Genomic DNA, 17,304 nt, shown 5'->3' on the forward strand with positions numbered 1-17,304 from the left:
AAACTTGGGAAATCCTATAAAATGTGCTTTTTTTCTAATTATAATACTGATAAGACAAGCAACATAAAACAAAATACACCAAATGGTAATATCCTATATATAATATATTTCAAAAAGGATAATTTTTTAGGACAAAAGTGAACTTGTTTACACTTCTTGCGCTAACAATAATTATAGAGGGTGACAAGCCTTGACTACATGGACAAAGATTCATATCAACACCAGATTGGTCTGTAGATTACAATTTATAAAAATACACCAAAAAAAACCTTTTAATGCCATTGTACACAAGGGTGTGGGCTATCGACAAGTTGCATGGTGATCAAACTTGTATTAACTTTGAGACTTGGGGTCAAAATCCTCCCGAGTCAGTGCACATGAGGACAGGTGCAGGTCTTAAGTGACTTTGATGGCATAGAAACATCCCTCATAGTGCAACCGTTTAGCCAAAGGACAACTGTAAAGAGTGTTTTCTGATAGACAACTCATTATCCTTTTCTATTGTCTTTTTGGCTGGCTCTAGTCTGTCAGTGGACCAATAATGTAGTAGCTTATGGGAGAAGTCATACTCAATGTGCACTAAATGTTAATTACTTGTGTGACAACGCGGTAGATGTTGCAGTGGCAGGCATATATCTGCTCTATTTGAAACGTCTTTGTACTTGAATAATCATTGTATATAAATGTAATATTCCTTTTATCTAATTTGCAAGAGCTCAAGGGTTGTTAATTTAGAAAATTATGCCATGTGAAATTTATTACAAAAATTCCATAAACCCACAGAATTTCACCAATAGGAAACACCAATGATAGAATAAAATTGTGCAAAACCCAGAAATGAATATTGTAACTCCAACACAATTTTTATTGCAAGAATTTGTAGGAGGAATTTTATAGAATAATTGGAGATGGAACATGACAACTGAGCTCTAGAGAGATCGCTTGCTAGAAAATGTGAAACCATACATCCCTTCCACTGGAGAACTTAGCCATACACTGGGACTCAAGAATTTTTATTACTTTAAGCTCAAAAGCATAGCTCAACATTTGATTATGCTTCCCTTGGTCTAGCAATTTCATCCCACAATAGGCTCGAGAAATTTCGACCTCAATCCACTTGATAAATCGGCCCTTAAGTAGGAGTATTTGTGCCCCAAGAATTAATCAACTCAAAGAGTCTGACAAAATGAGAATTCATCCTAACAACTATCATTTTGCTTTTACTTGTTTAAACTTTAGAAATGGCTAATCTGCCTTGGATATCATTGGACATCTCTAGTTCATTTTTTCGATTTGTAGTTCTGCTTCGAAATTGAGCAATTTGGCCCAACATTAAGGTGAAAACTGACCCAGTGCAAGCCCACGAGCTCGGTCTTACAAATTCCCAAGCTCGGTCTCGGGAAACATAATAAATCCGACCCATGTGAATGGATAACTTTGGTATTCAATATAAAGCGATCTTGACCTCGCTATATGAAGAATCTGGTCCTTGTCAAATAATAGGCTCGACCCTTGCACGACACTAAACTCAGCCCCAGCTCATGCAATTAAACTCGATCACTGAACAGTAAGCAATACGACTGCTCTGAGACACATGTTTTAGCTTGACATCGATTGCCTTACAAGTCTCAATTCAACCCTTGATTTTTAGCAGGTCTATTTCCTTATAGGTGGAAATCTCTGCCTTCAGGAATACACTGTGATGGATAAAACTCGACCTTGATATTGAACTTCTTGATGCTGATTCTCACTTGCTCAATATGTCACCAATTTTGCCCCTGTAGAATCAATATGCGAGAATGAATAATGTTGGAAATACTAAGAGGGGGGGTGAATCAATATTCTTTTTCCCACTATTGTTTTACCAGTTAAAACATATATATTCAGAACACAAGATGAACAACAAGAATAAATGCTTTTATTAATATAAACTGTGCAGTAAAATAGATACAATATATAGATGGTTACAATCAGTTGCCAAGCTCCAACTTGGACTTTGGTGAGGCTCCAACCTCCAGAGCACCAACTCTATTTCGCCAAGACACCAATCTTGGACTTAGGAGCACAAACTCCCAAGGACTTCAATCCTTCCTACTTCTAAGGCATCAACCCCAAGGACTCCAATCCTACTTACTTCTGAGGCACCAACCCCAAGGACTCCTATCCTTCTTGCTTCTGAGGCACCAGCCCCAAGGACTCCTATCCTTCTTGCTTCTGAGGCACCAACCCCAAGGACTCCAATCCTTCTTACTTGTCAAGATTCATTTGATAGTAATGTTCTGCTCTCAGAACTCTTCTCTGCTGAGTTCTGTCTATTTACAGCTTCACTGTAGTCTCCAAACTACAGTATCAATGACAACCAGTCTTCTTATGAATGAGTCTTTACAACTCTGCACACTGCCCACGCATAGTCTCCAATAGCCTTCATGCTCTCTGATAATGTCTTCACACAGCTCTAGTCAGTCTACTGTTAGTTGCACTAAGCTTTGCATAAAGAACAACTTCTTGTTCAAGCTTATGTTCTCTGCTAGCTACTTCTCCCCTTCGACTGTCTGCTGTCTTGTTAGCCTTGCGGCCCTCTTTCTGTTATTCTAGACCCTCTTTCTGTTTTGTTGTTTTCTCCAACTGCTTCAACAGTGTTCAACAACTACAACAGCCTTCACCAGCGTTCACCAACAACTTCATACAATGCTTAACCACCTCTGCTACTTCTGCTACCTCATATTTTGGTTCTTCGCAACAACAACAGCCCCACAATCCTCTGTTTTTACTGTTTTATGCATTCCCATGCCTCTGTCCATTCGTTTCCTCTTACACCGCCTCTTAGACTTCCTCTGTGCTCGCTGTCATTTCCTCTGTGCTCGCTTGCTTCTTTAGCTTCCTAGCTTTCGCTTTCCTCTGTCTATTTGTGCTCACAGGACACATTGATTCAATGGCAAGGACCGAGTCATACGCAGAGGACACATATTCAGAAAACTGTAACAATGCTCCTGTTTTCTCATGATAGAAGGCATACACAGGGGCTGCTTCATTTAACGGACAACCACATCCTATCGCAATCATAATTGCCATGATTCAGCCTCCTGAACTATCGGGACCGTTCCTTAATGTATTTTTGCCTCAGAAACCAGTGCACGGCAAATATCAAATACACAGGGAATCAGAGAAGAAACACGAGTGAAGCGCTAAGGGCGGACTTCAATTTTAATTCACCTGAGTCTATAATGTATCGGGTCCGCCTTGTAATCGCAATCGGCAGTCGCCAATGGCTGATGGCCGATGGACGCGATAAGACATTAAGCCACCTTTCAATGTTGCATCAAGTCCGGTCTTACAATCGCAATCGGCGAGATGAGGCTTCCGGGGGTCTTTTATATATCGACCCCATGACATCGCCGATGGCCGATGGGCCGATCCTCCTGCGGACGCGATATAATAATAGGGTGCTATATAATAGGACCATCGGGTCCGTATACATTATCGCAATCGCCACTTTTGGAGGTTCTTCTATAAGTCGAGCCTAAAGCATTGCCGATGGCCGATGGCTGATACCGGATGCGATATTATATTAAACTGTTTATAATAAGTCCGTCGGGTCCACAGTTCTATCGCAATCGGTGCTTTCATGTGGCAAGGCTTTACGGCTTGCGATATAGCGACGGACGCGACATTACAATAGGCGCGATATAATAGGATCATCGGGTCTGCAATTGTATATCGTAATTGGAGGTTTTAATGTGGCAGGGCCTTTACCACTCCCAATACATAATCCCGCTCCATTGTTTATATATATATTGCTCCGTTGTTTTAACTTTGTTTATATGCTCCTCCACTTATGCGCCTTACTCTTGGCATATGTGATAGCTCTACTCCTCCGATAGCTCCCGATAGTGTTATCTATGGATATATGGCTCTCGATAGCTGTGTCTGCTTCCTCTGTGGCTTCGACAGCTGTGTTTGCTGCGTCCCATGGCTCTGTTTGCTCTATCGCTGTGTCCTCCGCTCTTCCTCTATGCTCCTTTGATCGGTCTTCCTTTGGATTGTTGCTCTGATAGCTGTTAATGCATATATAGATGGGTTTTGCCTTCGATAGCTCCCGATTGCGTAATCTGCTTCCTCTGATGCTCTGTTTTGGCATTGTTTGCTGTTAAATGCATCCATTGCTCCTCTCGTCTCCATCTACTCCTCTGGTGGCTCTGTCTGCTCCTCTCGTCTCCATCTGCTCCTCTGGCCTCTCATCTCCATCTGCTCCTCTGGCTTGGCAGTGTCTTTCAAAGACCTCCTTGCATATATGAACGCCTCTCTTGCTTTGATATCCTGTGATATGCTCTGTCTGCTCCTCTCGTCTGGTAACTCCTCTTGCTTATGGCTTGGCTATCCTGATGGCCTTGCTCCTGTCTCTTCATGGATCTGTTCTGCTTCCCCTTGGCTTCATGTCATCCTTTAGTATCCAGAATATTGCCATATTGACATCAATGACAACCTAGGTCAACAATCTCCCCCTTTGTTATTGATGGCAATATTCTTCTTCTCTCCCCCTTTGACATCAATGGCAAAGGAGTGCTCTGGGACTCCCCCTATCAAGCTGCTTCTGTTCTTCATGAATGGTAGATCTTCATGGGTCTGTGACTCCCCCTGTCATAGTGCTCTTCTTCTTTTTACTCAAGATAGAAGGATTGATGCTTTATCATCAATTAACACATTATTCCCTCTTCATGTCTCAGAACTGCTTTATCATGGCTTCAACAATGCTTAAAGATGCTCTACTTTAATGCTTTCATTCAGATTGCAAACGGCCATACACCAAGTGTCCAAGTCCAAGTTTTTATGCTTCAATCCATATTGCTGTCTCCACAGGTAACATTGAGAGGCCTTCATAGTCCGAATCAAGAGAAAATGCCCTTGAGATTGTCTTTCTTGCTATCTTTCTTCAGATCTGAGTTCCTTAAGTTACTGCCATCTTGTCCTTGTGTTCTTGTACACATCTCTGCATGTTATTTCCCTTGCCTCTATTAGTGTCCATAATTTCTGTTCTCACATCAAATCCTTGAGTCAATACATTTAGCATCTGTAATATCAGCACCATAATTATTTGCCCTATTACAGAATCATGTTCTTCAATGGAGTATTCCTGAGAAATGATCTTCATCAAAGAATGATTGTTAATATAGCTCAACAAGGATTTCATAAGGACCCTTTCACTAATAGCTTTAGCAATAATGATCAAGAATCATAGGCTCCCCCTAACTGTATGCATCATCTCCTTTTGGCAGAGTCTTCCCATCAAATGCTTAGATTGTCAAAATTCAGGCCAATGACATATGTTGTTGGCTGAAGAGCTCAAGGGACTTTTGGATTGTATTTCCTTCCTTCTCCATACTTGTATAACTTTCTTCTTTTGCATGGTTCTAGCTTGTGTAAGAGCCCATGTTAAGTTACAATCACGTGCCATATGACCAATGTTATGACACTTGAAGCATTCTACATTGTTCATGAATAAGAATTCATGATTTCTTCCTGCAAAGTTGTTTCTTGGAGGTTGTCGAAGACTATAACATCTATCTCTATGAGATGGTTGGAGACCATAACATCTATCTTTATGATATGCTTTACAGTCTTTTGCCATGTGACCAAAGTTTGAACAAGAATAACAATAACCAAAAAATGAACTTTGGTACCTGGGAGATGGAGGTTTCCTTGATGTACTTCTGAAGCCTTTCTGCCTTGAGATCCTTTGATGATAACCATTGCCTCTCGCCTCTTTGACATCATCTACATTTCTTTTTGGAGCTGGTTTTCTTCTTGGAGCAGGATTTCTTCTTGGAATAGGATTTCTTCTATTGTAGCCTTGATTTTTCTCCTTGCCTTTGCTGGAACTGGGAGCATCACCATTTCTTTCTGGCTTCTTCACATCTCTTTTGTTTAAAGCATTTTCATTCTTGTTTGAGGGTTCACCTGCATACCCGAGACCTGATTTATCAGATGGACATCTGTGATATCTGAGCATGTCATCCAAGGCTTGAGAGCTCTTCAAGATTTTGTTCATCCCTTCAACCTTTGTTCTGAGGGAGACAATCTCTTCTTCCAATCTTTCACACTCATTATTCTTCTTAGCAAGTTGTTTCTCAGTTTCTTCCTTGATACGAGTAGCTTCATCTACTTCTATTTTAAGGGAGATGATATCTGACTTCATTTTGAAGATTTCTTCGTTCTTTGCTTGACTGCTCTCCATTTCTTCCTTGATCCTTGTAGCTTTACATGTTTCAGCCTTAAGAAGCTTGATGTTAGATTTTAATTTGAAGATTTCTTCATCCTTTGCTTTCAATTGATTCTTAAGCTTGACAAGCTCTTCATTCCTTGTTTGATCTTGGTTACCAACTAGTGCTCTCTTCTTAAGTTCCTCATTTTCCTCTTTCAAATTGTTAATCTCTTCCATGGCAGTCATAAGTTTAGCGAGGAGTTCTTCTACGAAATCTTTTTCATTCTCTTCATCTTCTAAGTCTGCTTTAGCCTTGACATCATCATTCTCATGTTCAGCTTCCATGATGGGTTCTAGATTTCCATCATCTTCTTGACTGATGGTCATGGTCAATGCTCCTTTTGAGTGAAGGTCATGAAGTTTGTCCCATATACCCTTTGCTGATGAACATTTTCCTAGATTGTTCTTTATAGAATTAGGATTGCCTTTATTGCTTTGCATTGTACTCCTTGGATTCTCTATCCATCCTGCTATCATCAATCACTGATTTCCAGATTTCAATGCCTTGAGTTTGTAAGAAATTCCTCATTCTTGCTTCCCATATATTAAAGTTCCCATTGAGCCTTGGAGCCTCCTCAAATTGATTGTCTTCTATTTTAGTAGTAGAGGGAGACACATCCTTAGGAGGATTGGAGACTTTCTTCCTTGACTTCGCCATTTGTGTTCTAAGGTTCAACCTTCAAGCTGTTAGGCTTTGAATGAAGGTACTGGCTCTAATACCAATTGTTGGAAATAATGAGAGGGGGGGTGAATCAGTATTTCTTTTTCCCACTATTGTTTTACCAATTAAAACATATATATTTAGAACAGAAGATGAACAACAAGAATAAATGCTTTTATTAATATAAATTGTGCAGTAAAATAGATACAATATATAGATGGTTACAATCAGTTTCCAAGCTCCAACTTGGACTTTGGTGAGGCTCCAACCTCTAGAGCACCAACTCTATTTCGCCAAGACACCAATCTTAGACTTAGGAGCACAAACTTCGAAGGACTTCAATCCTTCTTACTTCTGAGGCATCAACCCCCAGGACTCCAATCCTATTTACTTCTGAGGCACCAGCCCCAAGGACTCCTATCCTTCTTGCTTCTGAGGCACCAGCCCCAAGGACTCCTATCCTTCTTTCTTCTGAGGCACCAACCCCAAGGACTCCAATCCTTCTTACTTGTCAAGATTCATTTGATAGTAATGTTCTGCTCTCAGAACTCTTCTCTGCTGAGTTCTGTCTATTTACAGCTTCACTGTAGTCTCCAAACTATAGTATCAATGACAACCAGTCTTCTTATGAATGAGTCTTTACAACTCTGCACACTGCCCATGCATAGTCTCCAATAGCCTTCATGCTCTCTGATAATGTCTTCACACAACTCTAGTCAGTCTACTGTTAGCTGCACTAAGCTCTGCATAAAGAACAACTTCTTGTTCAAGCTTATGTTCTTTGCTAGCTACTTCTCCCCTTCGACTGTCTGCTGTCCTGTTAGCCCTGCGGCCCTCTTTCTGTTATTCTGGACCCTCTTTCTGTTCTGTTGTTTTCTCCAACTGCTTCAACAGCTGCAGCAGCCTTCACCAACGTTCACCAACAACTTCATACAATGCTTAACCACCTCTGCTGCTTCTGCTACCTCATATTCTGGTTCTTCGCAACAAAACAACACCACAGTCCTCTGTTTTTACTGTTTTATGCATTCCCATGCCTCTGTCCATTCGTTTCCTCTTACACCGCCTCTTAGACTTCCTCAACGCTCGCTGTCATTTCCTCTGTGCTCGCTTGCTTCTTCAACTTCCTAGATTTCGCTTTCCTCTGTCTATTTGTGCTCACAGGACACATTGATTCAATGGCAAGGACCAAGTCATACGCAGAGGACACATATTCAGAAAACAGTAACAACGCTCCTGTTTTCTCATGATAGAAGGCATACACAGGGGTTGCTTCATTTAACGGACAACCACATCCTATCGCAATCATAATTGCCATGATTCAGCCTCCTGAACTATCGGGACCGTTCCTTAATGTATTTTTGCCTCAGAAACCAGTGCACGGCAAATATCAAATACACAGGGAATCAGAGAAGAAACACGAGTGAAGCGCTAAGGGCGGACTTCAATTTTAATTCACCTGAGTCTATAATGTATCGGGTCCGCCTTGTAATCGCAATCGGCAGTCACCAATGGTTGATGGCCGATGGACGCGATAAGACATTAAGCCACCTTTCAATGTTGCATCAAGTCCGGTCTTACAATCGTAATCGGCGAGATGAGGCTTCCGAGGGTCTTTTATATATCGACCCCATGACATCGCCGATGGTCGATGGGCCGATCCTCCTGCGGACGCGATATAATAATAGGGTGCTATATAATAGGACCATCGGGTCCGTATACATTATCGCAATCGCCACTTTTGGAGGTTCTTCTATAAGTCGAGCCTAAAGCATTGCCGATGGCCGATGGCTGATACCGGATGCGATATTATATTAAACTGTTTATAATAAGTCCGTCGGGTCCACAGTTCTATCGCAATCGGCGCTTTCATGTGGCAAGGCTTTACGGCTTGCGATATAGCGACAGACGCGACATTACAATAGGCGCGATATAATAGGATCATCGGGTCTGCAATTGTATATCGTAATCGGAGGTTTTAATGTGGCAGGGCCTTTACCACTCCCGATACATAATCCCGCTCCATTGTTTATATATATATTGCTCCGTTGTTTTAACTTTGTTTATATGCTCCTCCACTTATGCGCCTTACTCTTGGCATATGTGATAGCTCTACTCCTCCGATAGCTCCCGATAGTGTTATCTGTGGATATATGGCTCCCGATAGCTCCCGATAGCTGTGTCTGCTTCCTCTGTGGCTCCGACAGCTGTGTTTGCTGCGTCCCATGGCTCTGTTTGCTCTATCGCTGTGTCCTCCGCTCTTCCTCTATGCTCCTTTGATCGGTCTTCCTTTGGATTGTTGCTCTGATAGCTGTTAATGCATATATAGATGGGTTTTGCCTCCGATAGCTCCCGATTGCGTAATCTGCTTCCTCTGATGCTCTGTTTTGGCATTGTTTGCTGTTAAATGCATCCATTGCTCCTCTCGTCTCCATCTGCTCCTCTGGTGGCTCTGTCTGCTCCTCTCGTCTCCATCTGCTCCTCTGGCCTCTCATCTCCATCTGCTCCTCTAGCTTGGCAGTGTCTTTCAAAGACCTCCTTGCATATATGAACGCCTCTCTTGTTCTGATATCCTGTGATATGCTCTGTCTGCTCCTCTCGTCTAGTGACTCCTCTTGCTTATGGCTTGGCTATCCTGATGGGCTTGCTCCCGTCTCTTCATGGATCTGTTCTGCTTCCCCTTGGCTTCATGTCATCCTTTAGTATCCAGAATATTGCCATATTGACATCAATGACAACCTGGGTCAACAAATAATTGGCTAGGGCATGTTTTCCTACACCAAAGCCACCGATATTCAACTAGGGTATGTCTCTTAATACTGAAATTGGTAAATATTAGGGTTTCTCCTTTACTCAGCAACTCCTAGAGCTCCTTGACAATTTTCCCAATAATTTTTCTCATGTCCCCTTCAATCTCCTTCTTCCTTTTAATAATAATTTCCTCCTCCGAAAATCATGGGTAGTACAATGGGTCACTTAATTCCCCAAAAGTGGTTTTTTACCCCTTTTATTTAATTATTATTTATTATGTCATGGTGACTCCTTTATTTTTCGTATTAATAGTCCATGGGATCTATATAAGCTATGAATCAACCTCCATTTGCTAGATAGGGACATTACAATCCTCCCTTCCCAAATTTTGCTTTTCCCCAAGCAAATTCCATCCAATACCAAGATCCCAAACAAGTCGGCTGAAAGCTTTAGCAGCAATTGCTGCGTCATCTCAAGGTTTCCCAATCCAATAGTGCTGCGACCTATCATCATGCCATGAAGCAACCTTTGTGACCTCAGTCCTATAAAAACTCGTGGCGAGGTTGAAGAGCGTAACTCTTCATGATGGCCTCTTTGTTTCACTAGTTTTCTATACTTTTGCTGGATCTCCTGTTGCTCTTTTATAAAGAGTGACTCTGTTGTCTTGGGAAACCAACTACTCTGGTATGAATAAAATATTCATAAATAATAATAATTAAATAACAATATTAAAATAATAGATTAAATAATTTAATTAATTAATGGCCCATTAATTATGAAAGGGCAAAAGGTCAAAATATGTGACCATTCACCTTCGCGGGCAGTCAATGCCTATATAGGCACACCGCCACGAAGGATTGTAGTCACCATGGAGATTTGTATCAATAATACATTTTATCTACTTACATACACAATTTAACATTCAATTACACTCTCGCCACTGGTTTCTCTCTAACAGTGGTATCAGAGCCTTCGGTCCTTCGGAGATTTGTCTTCCATTCATTGCTCTGCTGTGCCTCGTTCCGTGTCTTATCTCCATTGCGTTCGTTCTCCTCACACTATTCCATGCCACCATTCCTCTTGTCATTTATCTGCCCATGCTCCTCACTGCATCACATCCTTGTGTCCCTGACATCTTTGTTCTCTCGCCTCCTGTTCCCCTTCGTACCTGTGTGCAACAGTCGTCACCCTCATTCCTCATGCTCTATTCTTCGGTTCCCGTCGCTGCAGTCTCGACACACCATACGCCGACCTTATCGACTAGTTGACGCATTCCCCTACTCCTGACATTCCTCGATCAAACGGATTTGCTCTAGTCCAACTTCCGCCTGTCCGCGCTTGGTCTACACTATTCATCGTCTGTTTCATCCTTACGCTTGTCATTTCCTAGCTAGTCGTAGTCCCGACTGCCTGTTGACACCTAATTTTTGTTGTGTTCTATCTAACCCCCGTCTATCACGTGACTTTGTGACTGATCGATGCCATCCCTCCTCTGTCGCGTGCTCCTCTGTCTGTCCCGCTGAGTTGTTCCCCGCCACCATTGTTACTCTGTCGGCCTGCAACAATACCACCGCTTGTCTCCTGTGGCCCGACTGATCTATCCCTCACGTCTTTGTCCGTCATTTTCTTGGTCAAAGTCCACAAGATCATGTACTCACCGTTTGTCGTGATTTTTTGAAGTGGCTTTTTACTATTAAACTACATAAATATCAAACCTTATTATATAGTTTCATATATATATATATATATGTATATTTAAATTATTTTTATATAATTAATTACATTTAATAAAAAATATTATTATATTATATTTAAAAAAATTAGTTCCACCAAGAAGAAAAATAAAGTGAAAATGGGGAATAATATAGATGACACCAAAAAATATCAAGAAGAACTCGATAAAGTATGACGACGCCTCGATAATGTCGAAAAGAAGCAGGAAGAATTAGGAGAGGGTCAAAATAGGCTAATTGCGACTCAAGAAGGAATGAAAAACGATATTAAAAAGGTAAATAACATTGAGAGAATGTTGCTGGGCATATAGGCCTAGTTAATGGGAGGATTTAATCCAATTTTTAATCCCTTAATTACTCAAGGACCAACACAAAGTCCCAGGACTCCAGAAGGCGAAGATTTTCTAAATCATAAAATTCCGCAAATGCATGAAATTCTACAAATGCCGCAAATACACTTCCAAGGAAGTCAGTACTATACACAACTTCCAGGGGAAAACTACCAACGAATTAAAAGAGAATTACCTAAGTACGATGGTAAAGATAATAGAAGCACTATTGTGTGGATTAATAAAATGGAGGCCATTTTTTAGTCAAACCTGCCAATATGTGAGTGAGAGAAGGTCACGATCGCATCCAACAACTTGGAAGCTGAAGCATATGATTGTTTCCTATGGTGGTACAACAAATGTGAAGCTCGTTCATTCCTTTGGGAAAATTTTGTGGATGTTGTGCTAAAAAGGTTTCATGACGAAGAAGAAGATGATGTTTATGAAAAATTCTTTCATCTCAAGCAAAAAGGGTCTGTAAGCGAATACATCCCACCAAAAGGGAAGTATTAGCTGTAAGAAAAAGAGGATTTTTTTATGAAGAACTGCTAAAAATGTATAGATGTGGACTTAAGGAGTATATCCAAGCAGAATTGAAGCTATACAAGCCCAAAACTATTGAAGAAGCCAGACATGCAACAATAATTATTGAGAAAAAACATAAGTTCAGAATGTCATCATTCAAGGAAGATGAAGGCCAACAACAATACTCAAGAAAAAAAGAAACAAACAAATGTAGGTATTGTGGAGACAAATGGACATTAGGACACAAATGCCTTAACAAGAAGTTGTATACTTATGACGTTGAGAAGGAATCTGACACTTCAAGTAATGAGTCAGAGAAAAGGGTAAAAATAAAAATAATTGTGGCAAGTGTGGAGAAATTTGGACACTAGGACATAAATGTGAAGACACAATGCGTACGCTACTATAAAATAGTAGATGGGAAGCAAGTTGAAGTAGAAGAACATGATGAATAAATCGTTGTCACACACAGTGAGGATTTAGATTCTGAGGAACCATCATTAGCCACAATCTCATGTGTCCAACAAAATCAGGGTGAAGAAAGCAATTCTTCAAAAAGTCAAAAACAACAAGTCACTGCAAAATATGTTCCACCACTCCTTCGGAAGCAGAGAAACCAATCTCCAAGACAAAAGAACATTAAGCTTACTACTCTACCAACAAACATGACAAGGAGATTATGCCCTAAAACCCTAAAGCTTAAAGGGATCATAAGAGGCAGAAATGTTAATATACTTATAGATTCTAGTAGTACTCACAATTGTATAAACATTGATCTTGCTAGACAACTTGATCTTTGTATATGCCCAATCAAGGACCTGACCATGTCTGTCGCTATTGGGCAAAAGTTCAAAGAGATTGGAGAATGCCATAAGGTTTCAATCCAGATACAAGAACTAGAGCTACAAACAAATCTATTTGCCCTACCACTCAAAGAAATGGATGTAGTTCTAGGTGCATAATGGTTAATACAACTGGGAAGTTATACTACAAACCTTGAAGAACAGTTTATGGAGTTTAATTGGCAAGGATGACATTATAAATTATATGGTGTTAACACTCCCAGCTTCAAGGAAGGTACAAACACTCATGAGGACTTCACCAGTCAACATAAAGATGCCACTCCATAAGCAACATGTTCAACTAGAGGAAACCCTTGTTATGCTTTGAGGACAAAGCATCTCTAAAGGGGGTGGCAATGTTATGAATAAAATATTCATAAATAATATTAATTAAATAAAAATATTTAAATAATAATATAAATAATAATATAAATAATAGATTAAATAATTTAATTAATTAATGGCCCATTAATTATGAAAGGGCAAAAGGTCAAAAGGTGCGACCATTCACCTTCGTGGTGAGTCAATGCCTATATAGGCACACCACCACGAAGGATTGTAATCATCAAGTAGATTTTTATTAATAATACATTTTTACCTACTTACACAAATCTACATTCAATTACACTCTTGCAACTGGTTTCTCTCTAACATACTCTCCTAGAGATGAATGAATTCTCCCAATACCCTTCCTTCGTTGATCTGGTCCTCCTTGTCCCACTGATGCTGTTTGGCTTTACTGTTGACTCCTCTTAGTTGTGGATGCCCTTCTTGTTTTGCTCGCACCACCTTCTTGTGTATTGATTTACTGTCATTGGCCTCTCAACATATTTAGGCTCTGTTTGAGTCATCACACCTGGCCTTGGCTGCAAATTTCCCCATTCATCTAAAGTGGATTGGGGGCTAATATGTTGAGCATCTTATGATGACACCATGTGCTCCTACCTACTTCTGTTCGTCATTTGTTTGAGTGTAGCAAACTTTGGGGGATCTTGAGTCATGCCTCTCAAGACTAACCTCCAACCTCCCTTCATATTGCATCACATCTCCATGGTCTAGTAATTTTTCTAATGCTTCCCTATAGTGATAAGCCATTGGACACCCAACACTATGTCATAATTTGGCAACTTCACCCCCTAGAAATTGTCATTCATAGTGTAGTTTCCCATCTTTAACTCTGCCTTTGGGATTGTCTGATTGCATGCCATGATGAAATCACCGACCATCTCCACATTAAAGCCTCCAGAGTCCTTTGTTGGGATACCCCTTCTAGCTATTAATGTCGAGTCAATAAAATTGTGGGCTGACCCACCATCGATTAGGATAATGATCCGATGCCCTTGTATGGTACCTTTGACTCTGAAGGTGTTGTAGCTTGGTACTCCTGAAAATGTGGCTATGGTGTCCGTGTCACCTATTGCTTCTACTCTTGGCTGCTCCTTTGAACTAGAATGCCTGTTATTTTGCACTGGTCTTGTTTCATCTTCTCCCTCACTTTCGGAGTGCACCTCAATGTAGTGCACTTTTCCCTTTCCCTTGCATTTGTGCTTTAGCTCCCAAGGCTCCTTGTAGCTATAACATAGTTTCTTTCTTCGTAACTCATCTTGAGTTCCAGGGTCCAACCTACTTCTTCTAGTCTCCTCCTCCCGGGAAGGTAGCTTATCTTTAGCTTGCTGAAGAGGGACACTTTTTTTTTAGGTGCCACATCTTCCATACCCTCATCTTGGAAATGGCCTCCTGCAGTGTGCTAGGCTGAAAAGCCTTGATCCAACCATGCAATGGTTCAGCTAACCCCGCCGTGAACAACATCACCGATTGTTCCTAAGTTATATCTGTAACCATCACAACTAATCCCTGGAATTTTGAAATAAAACTTTTCAGACTCCCTATCTGTTTTAGTTGTGCAAGATCCCTAAAATGCAGCTCCATGCCCCTCTTATCAAACCTTTGGATTAATCTCTTTGTAAACTCTAGATAGGAGTTGATGTTGGAATTTCCAAGTGTGGTTAGCGTGTGTTACCACCACTCGTGTGATTCACCCTCCAGATGTAGAGTGACGTAATAGATTTCCTTTGATTCATTCAAGGGATTGAGCTGAAAGTATGTGTCGAGCTTCTGCACCCAAGCTCTAGCTGAACCTCCAAAAGTGCCATTGAAAGTGGGTATATTTATTTTCCTAGCATTCTTTGGGATTTCATTGTTCATCCGCCATTTGTTAGAGTCCCTCGATATGCTTCTGTGCTTGATCACACAATAGTATTGGAGCGACATTTGGGCTTGAAATTCTAGTCCCATGGCTTGGTATTCTCTCATGTAATCCAAAAAGTTCTCATCTTGCCTCTACTGGTTATCTACTTGCTCTTCCAAAAACTTGGGTAGGACTGGTATTGATGAAGTTTGCTTCATCGATGGGGATATTGGATTGGTAGATGCCATGGAATGGGCAACTTCCTTCAAAGATTGAGCCACCTCTCGCTGCCCTCTGTTCATCATATGGGCCATTTCACGTCATTAGTCTAATTCCTGAAGTAGCTCTTGTTGCCCTCTGGCTAAATAATTCAAGATGTATTTGAGGCTCTCCTAGGGTTGATTTTCATGATCCCCCATCTAGTCTTTTTCGTCTTCTTGCACCTTATTTTTCTTTCTGTATGTCTCATCACATGTTAACGCTTCAAAACCTTAGGCCGACAAGAAAACTAGCTCTAATACCACTGTAATATTCCCTTTATCTAATTTGCAAGAACTCAAGGGTTTTTATTTTAGAAAATTGTGCCATGAGAATTTTATCACACAAAGTTCATAAACCCACACAATTTCACCAATAGGAAACACCAACGATAGAATAAAATGTGCAAAACCCCAAAAATAAATATTTTAACTCCAACACTTACTATTGCAGGAATTGTAGGAGGAATTTTACACAATACTTGGAGATGGAACCTGAAAATGAGCTCTAGAGAGTTCGCTTGCCCGAAAATGTGAAACCATATGTCCCTTCCACTGGAGAACTCGACCAAACATTGCGGCTTAGGAATTTATTTTACTGTAAGTTCAAAAAAATAGCGCGACCTTTGATTATGTTTCCCTTGGTCCTGAAATTTTTCCACCAGTGGGCTCAGGAAATTTTGATCTCAATCCACCTGATAAATTGTCCCTTAAGTCGGGGTATTTGTGCCCTAGGAATTAATGAACTTGACTTTTGAAAAAATGAGAATTTGGCCCAATGACTATCAATTTTGCTTTTACTTGTTTAAACTCCGGAAATGGCTAATCGCCTTGGATGTTGTTGGTCCTCTCCACTTCAATTTCCCAATTTGTGGATCTACTTCAAAATTGAGCAATTCGGACCAGTATTAAGGTGATAATCAACCCAACACAAGCCCATGAGCTTTGTCTTACAAATTCCCAGGCTTCGTCTCGGCAAACATAATAAATCTAGCCCATATAAATGGATAAATTTGGTCTTCAAGATAAAGCGATCTTGGCCCCACTTTTTGAAGAATTCGGTCCCTGTCAAATAATAGGCTCGGCCCTTGCAAACGACACTGAACTCGGCCCCTACTCATGCAATTAAACTCGATCACCAGACAATAAGCAATATGGCTCCTTCAAGACGCGTGTTTCAACTTGACATCGGCTCCATGACAAGTATCAATTCGGCCCTTGAGTGACACTAGGTTTGTTTCCCTTATAGCTAGAAATCTTGGCCTTAAGGAACACACTGTGATGGATAAAACTTGGCCCTTGATATTGAACTTCTCGATGTTGATTCTCACCCGCTCAATGTGTCACCAATTTTGCACTGGTAGAATCAATATGCTAGAACAAATAATTGGCTAGGGTGTGTCTTCCAACATTGAAGCCAACGATCTTCAGCTAGTGTATGTCTCTCAATACTGAAACTGGTAAATATTAGGATTCCCCTTTACTCGGCAGCTCCTAGAGCTTCTCCTTGACAATTTTCCCAATAATTCTTCTCATGTCCTCTTCAATTTCCTTCTCCCTTTTAATGATAATTTCCTCCTCCGAAAAGCATGGGTCACTTAATTCCCCGAATTTGACTTTTATCCCTTTTATTTTATTACTTATCTTATTACGGTGACCCCTTTATTTTTGCTGTCAATAGTCCTTTATTTTAGTAGGCTATAACTCAACCTCCTTTTGCTAGAAAGGGACATTACAATAAAGCATGGGACCTTTTTGT

At 40.6% G+C, this 17,304-nt stretch overlaps 1 protein-coding gene across 4 annotated transcripts in view; it reads left to right on the forward strand.

Annotated features, from left to right (window-relative positions):
- Positions 1-17,304, forward strand: part of LOC149254374 (protein PIGMENT DEFECTIVE 338, chloroplastic-like) — a 145,767-nt gene that overhangs the window by 79,635 nt on the left and 48,828 nt on the right. The window lies entirely within an intron of this gene.

Source organism: Pinus tabuliformis, chromosome 7, assembly GCF_031772625.1.
Source record: "Pinus tabuliformis cultivar Carrire ecotype Pingquan chromosome 7, CPIR1, whole genome shotgun sequence".
NCBI classification, from domain to species: domain Eukaryota; kingdom Viridiplantae; phylum Streptophyta; class Pinopsida; order Pinales; family Pinaceae; genus Pinus; species Pinus tabuliformis.